Genomic DNA, 14,186 nt, shown 5'->3' with positions numbered 1-14,186 from the left:
AGATGCAGTAGATGCAGCTGTGTGTGTGTGTGTGTGTGTGCAGATGCAGTAGATACACTTGGGTGTGTGAGTGTGTGCAGATGCAGATACAGTACATTCAGTTGTGTGTGTGTGTGTGTGCAGATGCAGTAGTTTCAGCTCGGTGTGTGAGTGTCTGCAGATGCAGATGCATCTGTGTGTGTGTGTGTGTGTGTGTGTGTGCAGATGCAGTAGATGCAGCTGTGTGTGTGTCTGTGTGTGTGTGTAGATGCAGTAGATGCAGTTGGGTGTTTGAGTGTGTGCAGATGCAGTAGATTCAAGTGTGTGTGTGTGTGTGTGTGTTTGTGAAGATGCTGTAGATGCAGCTGGGTGTGTGTGTGTGTAGATGCAGTAGATTCAGCTGGATGTGTGAGTGTGTGCACATACAGTAGATGCAGCTGGGTGTATGAGTGTGTGCAGATGCAGTAGATGCAGCTGTGTGTGTGTGTGTGTGCAGATGCAGCTGCAGTAGAATCAGCTGAGTGTGTCAGTGTGTGCAGATACAGTAGATGCCGCTGGGTTTGGGAGTGTGTGCAGATGCAGATACAGTAGATGCAGCTGGGTGTGTGAGTGCGTGCATATGCAGGGACAGTAGATGGAGCCGTGTGTCTGTGTGTGTGTGTGTGCAGATGCAGTTGCCGTAGATTCAGCTGGGTGTGTGTGTGCAGATACAGTAGATGCAGCTGGGTGTGTGAGTGTGTGCAGATGCAGCAGATGCAGTAGATGCAGCTGGGTGTGTGAGTGTGTGCAGAAGCAGATGCAGTAGATGCAGCTGGGTATGTGAGTGTGTGTGCAGATGCAGGAGATTCAGCTGGGTGTGTTACTGTGTGCAGATGCAGAAACAGTAGATGCAGCAGGGTCTGTGCGTGTGTGCAGATGCAGATGCAGTAGACACAGCTGGGTGTGTGAATGTGTACAGATGCAGTAGATGCAGCTGGGTGTGTGAGTGTGTGCAGATGCAGCAGATGCAGTAGATGCAGCTGGATGTGTCAGTGTCTGCAGATGGAGATGCAATAGATGCAGCTGTGTGTGTGTTTGTGTGTGTGTGTGTGTGTGTGTGTGCAGATGCAGATACAGTAGATGCAGCTGGGTGTGTGAGTGTGTGCAGATGCTGAAGTAGTAGGTGCAGCTGGGTGTGTGAGTGTGTACAGATGCTGTAGATGCAGTAGATGCAACAGGGTGTGTGAGTGTGTGCACATGAAGAAGGTGCAGCTGGGTGTGTGTGTGCAGATGCAGTAGATGCAGCTGGGTGTGTGAGTGCATGTGGATGCAGACGTTGTTGATGCAGCTGTGTGTGTGTTTGTGTGTGCAGATGCAGATGCAGTAGAATCAGCTGGGTGTGTGAGTGTGTGCAGATGCAGTAGATGCCGCTGGGTTTAGGAGTGTGTGCAGATGCAAATGCAATAGATGCAGCTGGGTGTGTGAGTGTGTACAAATACAGTAGATGCAGCTGGGTGTGTGAGTGTGTGCAGATGCAGTAGATACAGCTGGGTGTGTGAGTGTGTGCAGATGCAGTAGATGCAAGCTGTGTGAGTGTGTGCAAATGCAGATGCAGTAAATGCAGCTGGGTTTGGGAGTCTGTGCAGATGCAGTAGTTTCAGCTCGATGTGTGAGTGTGTGCAGATGCAGTAGATGCATCTGTGTTTGTGTGTGTGTGTGCAGATGCAGTAGATGCAGCTGTGTGTGTGTGTGTGTGTGTGCAGATGCAGTAGATACACTTGGGTGTGTGAGTGTGTGCAGATGCAGATACAGTACATTCAGTTGTGTGTGTGTGTGTGTGTGTGCAGATGCAGTAGTTTCAGCTCGGTGTGTGAGTGTCTGCAGATGCAGATGCATCTGTGTGTGTGTGTGTGTGTGCAGATGCAGAAGATGCAGCTGTGTGTGTGTCTGTGTGTGTGTGTAGATGCAGTAGATGCAGTTGGGTGTTTGAGTGCGTGCAGATGCAGTAGATTCAAGTGTGTGTGTGTGTGTGTGTGTTTGTGAAGATGCTGTAGATGCAGCTGGGTGTGTGTGTGTGTAGATGCAGTAGATTCAGCTGGATGTGTGAGTGTGTGCACATACAGTAGATACAGCTGGGTGTATGAGTGTGTGCAGATGCAGTAGATGCAGCTGTGTGTGTGTGTGTGTGTAGATGCAGTAGATTCAGCTGGATGTGTGAGTGTGTGCACATACAGTAGATGCAGCTGGGTGTATGAGTGTGTGCAGATGCAGTAGATGCAGCTGTGTGTGTGTGTGTGTGTGCAGATGCAGCTGCAGTAGAATCAGCTGAGTGTGTGAGTGTGTGCAGATACAGTGGATGCCGCTGGGTTTGGGAGTGTGTGCAGATGCAGATACAGTAGATCCAGCTGGGTGTGTGAGTGCGTGCATATGCAGATACAGTAGATGGAGCCGTGTGTCTGTGTGTGTGTGTGCAGATGCAGTTGCAGTAGATGCAGCTGGGTGTGTGTGTGCAGATACAGTAGATGCAGCTGGGTGTGTGAGTGTGTGCAGATGCAGCAGATGCAGTAGATGCAGCTGGGTGTGTGAGTGTGTGTAGAAGCAGATGCAGTAGATGCAGCTGGGTATGTGAGTGTGTGTGCAGATGCAGGAGATTCAGCTGGGTGTGTTACTGTGTGCAGATGCAGAAACAGTAGATGCAGCAGGGTCTGTGCGTGTGTGCAGATGCAGATGCAGTAGACACAGCTGGGTGTGTGAATGTGTACAGATGCAGTAGATGCAGCTGGGTGTGTGAGTGTGTGCAGATGCAGCAGATGCAGTAGATGCAGCTGGATGTGTCAGTGTCTGCAGATGGAGATGCAATAGATGCAGCTGTGTGTGTGTGTGTGTGTGTGTGTGTGTGCAGATGCAGATACAGTAGATGCAGCTGGGTGTGTGAGTGTGTGCAGATGCTGAAGTAGTAGGTGCAGCTGGGTGTGTGAGTGTGTACAGATGCTGTAGATGCAGTAGATGCAACAGGGTGTGTGAGTGTGTGCATGTGAAGAAGGTGCAGCTGGGTGTGTGTGTGCAGATGCAGTAGATGCAGCTCGGTGTGTGTTTGTGTGTGCAGATGCAGATGCAGTAGAATCAGCTGGGTGTGTGAGTGTGTGCAGATGCAGTAGATGCCGCTGGGTTTAGGAGTGTGTGCAGATGCAAATGCAATAGATGCAGCTGGGTGTGTGAGTGTGTACAAATACAGTAGATGCAGCTGGGTGTGTGAGTGTGTGCAGATGCAGTAGATACAGCTGGGTGTGTGAGTGTGTGCAGATGCAGTAGATACAGCTGGGTGTGTGAGTGTGTGCAGATGCAGTAGATGCAAGCTGTGTGAGTGTGTGCAAATGCAGATGCAGTAAATGCAGCTGGGTTTGGGAGTCTGTGCAGATGCAGTAGTTTCAGCTCGATGTGTGAGTGTGTGCAGATGCAGTAGATGCAAGCTGTGTGAGTGTGTGCAAATGCAAATGCAGTAAATGCAGCTGGGTTTGGGAGTCTGTGCAGATGCAGTAGTTTCAGCTCGATGTGTGAGTGTGTGCAGATGCAGTAGATGCATCTGTGTTTGTGTGTGTGTGTGCAGATGCAGTAGATGCAGCTGTGTGTGTGTGTGTGTGTGTGTGTGCAGATGCAGTAGATACACTTGGGTGTGTGAGTGTGTGCAGATGCAGATACAGTACATTCAGTTGTGTGTGTGTGTGTGTGTGTGCAGATGCAGTAGTTTCAGCTCGGTGTGTGAGTGTCTGCAGATGCAGATGCATCTGTGTGTGTGTGTGTGTGTGTGTGTGTGTGCAGATGCAGTAGATGCAGCTGTGTGTGTGTCTGTGTGTGTGTGTAGATGCAGTAGATGCAGTTGGGTGTTTGAGTGTGTGCAGATGCAGTAGATTCAAGTGTGTGTGTGTGTGTGTGTGTTTGTGAAGATGCTGTAGATGCAGCTGGGGGTGTATGTGTGTAGATGCAGTAGATTCAGCTGGATGTGTGAGTGTGTGCACATACAGTAGATACAGCTGGGTGTATGAGTGTGTGCAGATGCAGTAGATGCAGCTGTGTGTGTGTGTGTGTGTAGATGCAGTAGATTCAGCTGGATGTGTGAGTGTGTGCACATACAGTAGATGCAGCTGGGTGTATGAGTGTGTGCAGATGCAGTAGATGCAGCTGTGTGTGTGTGTGTGTGTGTGTGTGTGTGCAGATGCAGCTGCAGTAGAATCAGCTGAGTGTGAGAGTGTGTGCAGATACAGTAGATGCCGCTGGGTTTGGGAGTGTGTGCAGATGCAGATACAGTAGATGCAGCTGGGTGTGTGAGTGCGTGCATATGCAGATACAGTAGATGGAGCCGTGTGTCTGTGTGTGTGTGTGTGCAGATGCAGTTGCAGTAGATGCAGCTGGGTGTGTGTGTGCAGATACAGTAGATGCAGCTGGGTGTGTGAGTGTGTGCAGATGCAGCAGATGCAGTAGATGCAGCTGGGTGTGTGAGTGTGTGTAGAAGCAGATGCAGTAGATGCAGCTGGGTATGTGAGTGTGTGTGCAGATGCAGGAGATTCAGCTGGGTGTGTTACTGTGTGCAGATGCAGAAACAGTAGATGCAGCAGGGTCTGTGCGTGTGTGCAGATGCAGATGCAGTAGACACAGCTGGGTGTGTGAATGTGTACAGATGCAGTAGATGCAGCTGGGTGTGTGAGTGTGTGCAGATGCAGCAGATGCAGTAGATGCAGCTGGATGTGTCAGTGTCTGCAGATGGAGATGCAATAGATGCAGCTGTGTGTGTGTGTGTGTGTGTGTGTGTGTGTGTGTGTGTGTGTGTGCAGATGCAGATACAGTAGATGCAGCTGGGTGTGTGAGTGTGTGCAGATGCTGAAGTAGTAGGTGCAGCTGGGTGTGTGAGTGTGTACAGATGGTGTAGATGCAGTAGATGCAACAGGGTGTGTGAGTGTGTGCATGTGAAGAAGGTGCAGCTGGGTGTGTGTGTGCAGATGCAGTAGATGCAGCTCGGTGTGTGTTTGTGTGTGCAGATGCAGATGCAGTAGAATCAGCTGGGTGTGTGAGTGTGTGCAGATGCAGTAGATGCCGCTGGGTTTAGGAGTGTGTGCAAATGCAAATGCAATAGATGCAGCTGGGTGTGTGAGTGTGTACAAATACAGTAGATGCAGCTGGGTGTGTGAGTGTGTGCAGATGCAGTAGATACAGCTGGGTGTGTGAGTGTGTGCAGATGCAGTAGATGCAAGCTGTGTGAGTGTGTGCAAATGCAGATGCAGTAAATGCAGCTGGGTTTGGGAGTCTGTGCAGATGCAGTAGTTTCAGCTCGATGTGTGAGTGTGTGCAGATGCAATAGATGCATCTGTGTTTGTGTGTGTGTGTGCAGATGCAGTAGATGCAGCTGTGTGTGTGTGTGTGTGTGTGCAGATGCAGTAGATACACTTGGGTGTGTGAGTGTGTGCAGATGCAGATACAGTACATTCAGTTGTGTGTGTGTGTGTGTGCAGATGCAGTAGTTTCAGCTCGGTGTGTGAGTGTCTGCAGATGCAGATGCATCTGTGTGTGTGTGTGTGTGTGTGTGTGTGCAGATGCAGTAGATGCAGCTGTGTGTGTGTCTGTGTGTGTGTGTAGATGCAGTAGATGCAGTTGGGTGTTTGAGTGTGTGCAGATGCAGTAGATTCAAGTGTGTGTGTGTGTGTGTGTGTTTGTGAAGATGCTGTAGATGCAGCTGGGTGTGTGTGTGTGTAGATGCAGTAGATTCAGCTGGATGTGTGAGTGTGTGCACATACAGTAGATGCAGCTGGGTGTATGAGTGTGTGCAGATGCAGTAGATGCAGCTGTGTGTGTGTGTGTGTGCAGATGCAGCTGCAGTAGAATCAGCTGAGTGTGTCAGTGTGTGCAGATACAGTAGATGCCGCTGGGTTTGGGAGTGTGTGCAGATGCAGATACAGTAGATGCAGCTGGGTGTGTGAGTGCGTGCATATGCAGGGACAGTAGATGGAGCCGTGTGTCTGTGTGTGTGTGTGTGCAGATGCAGTTGCCGTAGATTCAGCTGGGTGTGTGTGTGCAGATACAGTAGATGCAGCTGGGTGTGTGAGTGTGTGCAGATGCAGCAGATGCAGTAGATGCAGCTGGGTGTGTGAGTGTGTGCAGAAGCAGATGCAGTAGATGCAGCTGGGTATGTGAGTGTGTGTGCAGATGCAGGAGATTCAGCTGGGTGTGTTACTGTGTGCAGATGCAGAAACAGTAGATGCAGCAGGGTCTGTGCGTGTGTGCAGATGCAGATGCAGTAGACACAGCTGGGTGTGTGAATGTGTACAGATGCAGTAGATGCAGCTGGGTGTGTGAGTGTGTGCAGATGCAGCAGATGCAGTAGATGCAGCTGGATGTGTCAGTGTCTGCAGATGGAGATGCAATAGATGCAGCTGTGTGTGTGTTTGTGTGTGTGTGTGTGTGTGTGTGTGCAGATGCAGATACAGTAGATGCAGCTGGGTGTGTGAGTGTGTGCAGATGCTGAAGTAGTAGGTGCAGCTGGGTGTGTGAGTGTGTACAGATGCTGTAGATGCAGTAGATGCAACAGGGTGTGTGAGTGTGTGCACATGAAGAAGGTGCAGCTGGGTGTGTGTGTGCAGATGCAGTAGATGCAGCTGGGTGTGTGAGTGCATGTGGATGCAGACGTTGTTGATGCAGCTGTGTGTGTGTTTGTGTGTGCAGATGCAGATGCAGTAGAATCAGCTGGGTGTGTGAGTGTGTGCAGATGCAGTAGATGCCGCTGGGTTTAGGAGTGTGTGCAGATGCAAATGCAATAGATGCAGCTGGGTGTGTGAGTGTGTACAAATACAGTAGATGCAGCTGGGTGTGTGAGTGTGTGCAGATGCAGTAGATACAGCTGGGTGTGTGAGTGTGTGCAGATGCAGTAGATGCAAGCTGTGTGAGTGTGTGCAAATGCAGATGCAGTAAATGCAGCTGGGTTTGGGAGTCTGTGCAGATGCAGTAGTTTCAGCTCGATGTGTGAGTGTGTGCAGATGCAGTAGATGCATCTGTGTTTGTGTGTGTGTGTGCAGATGCAGTAGATGCAGCTGTGTGTGTGTGTGTGTGTGCAGATGCAGTAGATACACTTGGGTGTGTGAGTGTGTGCAGATGCAGATACAGTACATTCAGTTGTGTGTGTGTGTGTGTGTGTGTGCAGATGCAGTAGTTTCAGCTCGGTGTGTGAGTGTCTGCAGATGCAGATGCATCTGTGTGTGTGTGTGTGTGTGCAGATGCAGAAGATGCAGCTGTGTGTGTGTCTGTGTGTGTGTGTAGATGCAGTAGATGCAGTTGGGTGTTTGAGTGCGTGCAGATGCAGTAGATTCAAGTGTGTGTGTGTGTGTGTGTGTTTGTGAAGATGCTGTAGATGCAGCTGGGTGTGTGTGTGTGTAGATGCAGTAGATTCAGCTGGATGTGTGAGTGTGTGCACATACAGTAGATACAGCTGGGTGTATGAGTGTGTGCAGATGCAGTAGATGCAGCTGTGTGTGTGTGTGTGTGTAGATGCAGTAGATTCAGCTGGATGTGTGAGTGTGTGCACATACAGTAGATGCAGCTGGGTGTATGAGTGTGTGCAGATGCAGTAGATGCAGCTGTGTGTGTGTGTGTGTGTGCAGATGCAGCTGCAGTAGAATCAGCTGAGTGTGTGAGTGTGTGCAGATACAGTGGATGCCGCTGGGTTTGGGAGTGTGTGCAGATGCAGATACAGTAGATCCAGCTGGGTGTGTGAGTGCGTGCATATGCAGATACAGTAGATGGAGCCGTGTGTCTGTGTGTGTGTGTGCAGATGCAGTTGCAGTAGATGCAGCTGGGTGTGTGTGTGCAGATACAGTAGATGCAGCTGGGTGTGTGAGTGTGTGCAGATGCAGCAGATGCAGTAGATGCAGCTGGGTGTGTGAGTGTGTGTAGAAGCAGATGCAGTAGATGCAGCTGGGTATGTGAGTGTGTGTGCAGATGCAGGAGATTCAGCTGGGTGTGTTACTGTGTGCAGATGCAGAAACAGTAGATGCAGCAGGGTCTGTGCGTGTGTGCAGATGCAGATGCAGTAGACACAGCTGGGTGTGTGAATGTGTACAGATGCAGTAGATGCAGCTGGGTGTGTGAGTGTGTGCAGATGCAGCAGATGCAGTAGATGCAGCTGGATGTGTCAGTGTCTGCAGATGGAGATGCAATAGATGCAGCTGTGTGTGTGTGTGTGTGTGTGTGTGTGTGCAGATGCAGATACAGTAGATGCAGCTGGGTGTGTGAGTGTGTGCAGATGCTGAAGTAGTAGGTGCAGCTGGGTGTGTGAGTGTGTACAGATGCTATAGATGCAGTAGATGCAACAGGGTGTGTGAGTGTGTGCATGTGAAGAAGGTGCAGCTGGGTGTGTGTGTGCAGATGCAGTAGATGCAGCTCGGTGTGTGTTTGTGTGTGCAGATGCAGATGCAGTAGAATCAGCTGGGTGTGTGAGTGTGTGCAGATGCAGTAGATGCCGCTGGGTTTAGGAGTGTGTGCAGATGCAAATGCAATAGATGCAGCTGGGTGTGTGAGTGTGTACAAATACAGTAGATGCAGCTGGGTGTGTGAGTGTGTGCAGATGCAGTAGATACAGCTGGGTGTGTGAGTGTGTGCAGATGCAGTAGATGCAAGCTGTGTGAGTGTGTGCAAATGCAGATGCAGTAAATGCAGCTGGGTTTGGGAGTCTGTGCAGATGCAGTAGTTTCAGCTCGATGTGTGAGTGTGTGCAGATGCAGTAGATGCATCTGTGTTTGTGTGTGTGTGTGCAGATGCAGTAGATGCAGCTGTGTGTGTGTGTGTGTGTGCAGATGCAGTAGATACACTTGGGTGTGTGAGTGTGTGCAGATGCAGATACAGTACATTCAGTTGTGTGTGTGTGTGTGTGTGCAGATGCAGTAGTTTCAGCTCGGTGTGTGAGTGTCTGCAGATGCAGATGCATCTGTGTGTGTGTGTGTTTGTGAAGATGCTGTAGATGCAGCTGGGTGTGTGTGTGTGTAGATGCAGTAGATTCAGCTGGATGTGTGAGTGTGTGCACATACAGTAGATGCAGCTGGGTGTATGAGTGTGTGCAGATGCAGTAGATGCAGCTGTGTGTGTGTGTGTGTGTGTGTGTGCAGATGCAGCTGCAGTAGAATCAGCTGAGTGTGTCAGTGTGTGCAGATACAGTAGATGCCGCTGGGTTTGGGAGTGTGTGCAGATGCAGATACAGTAGATGCAGCTGGCTGTGTGAGTGCGTGCATATGCAGGGACAGTAGATGGAGCCGTGTGTCTGTGTGTGTGTGCAGATGCAGTTGCCGTAGATTCAGCTGGGTGTGTGTGTGCAGATACAGTAGATGCAGCTGGGTGTGTGAGTGTGTGCAGATGCAGCAGATGCAGTAGATGCAGCTGGGTGTGTGAGTGTGTGCAGAAGCAGATGCAGTAGATGCAGCTGGGTATGTGAGTGTGTGTGCAGATGCAGGAGATTCAGCTGGGTGTGTTACTGTGTGCAGATGCAGAAACAGTAGATGCAGCAGGGTCTGTGCGTGTGTGCAGATGCAGATGCAGTAGACACAGCTGGGTGTGTGAATGTGTACAGATGCAGTAGATGCAGCTGGGTGTGTGAGTGTGTGCAGATGCAGCAGATGCAGTAGATGCAGCTGGATGTGTCAGTGTCTGCAGATGCAGTAGATTCAGCTGGGTTTGTGAGTGTGTGCAGATGCCGCAGATGCAGTAGATGCAGTTGGGTGTGTGAGTGTGTTCAGATGCAGTAGATGCAGTAGATGCAGTTGGGTGTGTGAGTGTGTGCAGATGTAGGAAGTATAGGAAGGAGCGCTACCACAGGTCATTCATACCACTGGCTGTCAGACTTTAGAACACCGCATTACAGTGATGTCCAGATGTGCAATATTTTATAATTTTATATAATTTTATTTCTTACAACACTGCATTACTGTGATGTTCAAATGTGCAATATTTTATAAATTTTATACAATTTTATTTCTTTTATTATTCCTAAGGTGTATATATAGTTACAGTTTTAACTTTTCTTCCTTCCTTTCTTTTCTTTCTTCCTGCACTTTAACTGTCTGTCAGCTGCTGTGATAAGTGAATTTCCCCACTGTGGGATCAATAAAGTTTATCTTATCTTATCTTATCTTATCTTATCTTATTTTATGTAGATGCAGTAGATGCAGCTGGGTGTGTTACTGTGTGCAGATGCAGATGCAGTAGAATCAGCTGGGTGTGTGAGTGAGTGTGTGTGTGTGTGCAGATGCAGATACGGTAGATGCAGCTGGGTGTGTGTGTGTATGTGTGTGTGCAGATACAGTAGATGCAGGAGATTCAGCTGGGTGTGTGAGTGTGTGCAGATGCAGCAGATGCAGCTGGGTATGTGTGTGTCTGTATGCAGATGCAGATGCAGTAGATGCAGCTGGGTGTGTGAGTGTGTGCTGATGCAGTAGATGCAGCTGTGTGTGTGTGTGTGTGCAGATGCAGTAGATGCAGCTGGGTGTGTGATTGTGTGCAGATGTAGATGCAGCTGGGTGTGTGAGTGTGTGCAGATGCAGTAGATGCAACTGGGTGCGTGAGTGTGTGTGCGCATCAGTGTGTGAGATGTGGAGGTGAGAGGGATTCTCTCCACAGGGGTCCTGCTGATCGAGAGTGTGCTGTAGCTCCTCCTGCACTTCTTCCCATAATTAACCACCAGCACCTTTGTCTGGCTAGTGCTCAGGGAAAGTTGTTGAGCTGTGTGAGGTTTTCAACCTGCTCTAGATAGGCCTGTTCATCGTTGTTGAAGGTCAATCCTACCATGTTGGTGTCATCAGCAAACTTGATGATGATGATGATGATGATGACGATGATGTTGGAGTCATGTGTGGCCACACAGCCGTATGTGTAGAGGGAGTGCAGAAGGGGCTGAGCACAACTCCTTGAGAGACTGTTGAACTGCCGACTGCCTTGTCAGGAAATTGTAGTGAAGTAATGTTTATTATTGAAAAGCTGGATCTTATTGCTGTACACATCACAGATAAATCATAATTTATAAAATACATTAAAATAACCATTAAGATGCTCTAGCACATCTGTCTAACACAAGGCCTGCAGCCTTGCTTAATTTGCACAAAATTACTTCCGTGCATTTGTGTGTGCGCATGTGTGTATGTGTGTGTGTTTGGGGGTGACATGGTATGCACTTTTCCACTGTGACTTCAATGCATCAGAGAGAGTGTGTGTGTGTGAGACAAGAGATGAAGCATCTTCCATTACACACGCTTGTCCTGCTCGGTGTGTTCCTCCACTCCGGCTCTTGTGCAGGTTTGTGTGTGTGTGTGTGTTTGTGTGTGTGTGTGTGTGTGTGGTGTGTTTATTCATATTTTGGAGTGTGTATTCTTCATATGTATTTTTGTTCTATAGAAGTGTTTTGTACTTTCTTTAGGGGAGATTTTTTTTTTCATAATTTTAAGAGTGTTTTATCTCATTAGGAGTGATTTAGTATGATTATAGGAGTGTTTTGGAGACTAAACGAGCAGTTTGTGTAAAGTCAAGATTATAAAATACTAAAGATTAAGGTGCTGCAGGCATGATTGTCATGCTTATGAATTTTTTTTTTTCCCTTTTTTTTCCTTTTACATTTTACACAGCAAATTTTATACTTCAGGATTATTTGGCATTTTCTTGAGGTCTTTGAATTCTTTGCAGTATCAGTAATGTTGTTTTTGTATATTTAGCAATGTTTTAGGACTTTGTACCCCATGAATACTTTGAATTTGATGGTTTATTTATATGTATTTTTATATATGTAAAATCTTGGGCACATGCAAGACTCGATAATGCATAAGTCATAAAATAAAAATTCAAAAAGTCGTCAAAAAGACTTCTACATGGTACTGAGTGTGTGTGTGTGTGTGTGTATATATATATATATATATATATATATATATATATATATATATATATATATATATATATGTATACATATATATATATATATAACGTTGTGTGTAGACAGTGATGGCCATTGTGTACCCTTGTTTGTGCATGTTGGGGGAAACGCCATCATCAAGTGCAGCATCACAAACCCAGATCAGGACGGAGTTTACATGTACATTTACATGTATCTGGAAACAAGTGACTGTTTGTTTTTTGTAAAAATTACTAGTGCTACAAAAGCAACCAGGCAAACAGACGTAAGAGTTTATTATGCAAAGAAACGTGCCTCGGGGTACTCAGAGGTACTGTGGAGGGGAAAATGAGAAAAAGGAGGAAAAAGAAAATATTTCTTAAAATATAAAATGAATTTGAATGGATGAATATGAAAATAAAATAATATCAAATATCAAATATCAAATATATAACAACACGGAAACAGTTTTTGTCACACAATATAATGGAACAAAAGTAAAATAATTCAAATATGTAATATAATTTTAAAAAAATGACTGGCTGAGAGCAGTACAATGTGCTGTGTGTGTGTGTGTGTGTGTGTGTGTGTGTGTGTGTACCAGTACCGATCACACACAGTACATGAACAGGTTCCAAAAGTAAAATAATTCAAATATGTAATATAATTTTAAAAAATATGATAAACGTATGAAATTCTTCTTTCTTTATACTCATGACATGATTCAGTGTCACTGAAACTGAAATCGGTTTTATAATTTTATAATTTAGTCATTATAATGTCAGAGTTGTTTAACCTTTCCATGATCACAATCCTTCTTCATCATCTACAGAATCAGAGAGGAGCCGGTGTTGTACTATTACATAGACGGAACTTTCACTCCTGAGCCCCTCTACAGAGGCCGAGTGGAGACGAACGAGGACTTCAGAGATTTCTCAGTGTCCATCAACAACGTGAGCGAGCACGACGGCAGAGCTTACTGGTGCAGATTTAACAAACTTGCAGTACATACCATCAGTGAGCGAACGTGTCTGACAGTCCTCACAGGTAAGCTTGTATATATTTTCTCCCGAAAAGTGATGATTTATGCAGAAAACATTTACTACCGCTGTATGTATTACATCTTATATGTGTAATATCTGTTCATCTCACCATCCTTTTGCTACTTATGAATTTAAAAGACAAAATTTCAGGAGTCTCAGAGGGCTCACGGACACGCCCACCTGAAAGCTGTGTAGAAGCTGTGAGCAGTGAACTGAACTCTGTGTGTGTGTGTGTGTGTGTGTGTTTTTACAGAAATCGCATGGAACCTGTTCATGTACTGTGTGTGATCGGTACTGGTACACACACACACACACACACACACACACACAGCACATTGTACTGCTCTCAGCCAGTCAGAACACACCATACCACTCTGTTCTGATTGGCTGAGAGCAATACAATGTGTTCTGATTGGCTGAGACCAACAGAAATAATAACTCGTAACACATAAAGAAGCATAACTTCACAATTATTGGCACCGTTCTTGAAAATAAATGAAAAGATGTTTTGTGGTTACACATGTGGGAAGGCTGTATAGTTTTACTTTAAAACAATATTTTTTTAACATAACAGTTTTTAGATTCATCTGAGTGTGTTTGGGCTCAGTATCTTTTTAAAAAAGATCCATCTACGGACAAGTCTTAACCTCCTGGAAGAGGCAACCAGGTTTTGGTCTAAATAAACCTCATACATCACGTGAGCCACAAAACAGAGTTTGTTTTTTTTAACCAAAATGAGCCTTTTTTTATATTGTGAATTAAATTATACCTTTTAATCAAAATTGTGTTTTTCTTGTCTTTGACACATGCTCTGTGATTGCAGAAATGACACACCGAAGCGTGTGGTGTATGAGGTAACACGCGTCCGACATGCATGTGCTACTTTAAACTGACAAATGTCAGAAGTTTTCAAGTTGCCTAGCGACAGTGTTGCTATGACATTAACAGCTTCAGCCTTAACTTCCACGCCAGGATTTTTCTACCTGTACTTACCGACTGTACTATTTAATACGATGATCTTATTTAAAGTGTGGAGCGTTACACTGAGATTCTGGTTGCCTCATTGTATCAAATCTCAAATTTTACATGTTTCCTAAAGTCAAACAATCGATTATTATTACACGTAACTTAATTTATGAACATCTATGGTTTGATTTCTTTGCATGTGTGGGTTCCATGGGTTGTTCATCTGATTTTCGTCAAATTTTCATCTGGTGAAAATTTCATGTCAATTGCACCTTTAGAAATATATTTACTGAGAAAAATGGTGACGTGTTCAA

The sequence above is a fragment of the Pangasianodon hypophthalmus genome, chromosome 2 (genome assembly GCF_027358585.1).
Source record: "Pangasianodon hypophthalmus isolate fPanHyp1 chromosome 2, fPanHyp1.pri, whole genome shotgun sequence".
Classification (NCBI taxonomy): domain Eukaryota; kingdom Metazoa; phylum Chordata; class Actinopteri; order Siluriformes; family Pangasiidae; genus Pangasianodon; species Pangasianodon hypophthalmus.
This window is presented reverse-complemented; position numbering follows the sequence as displayed.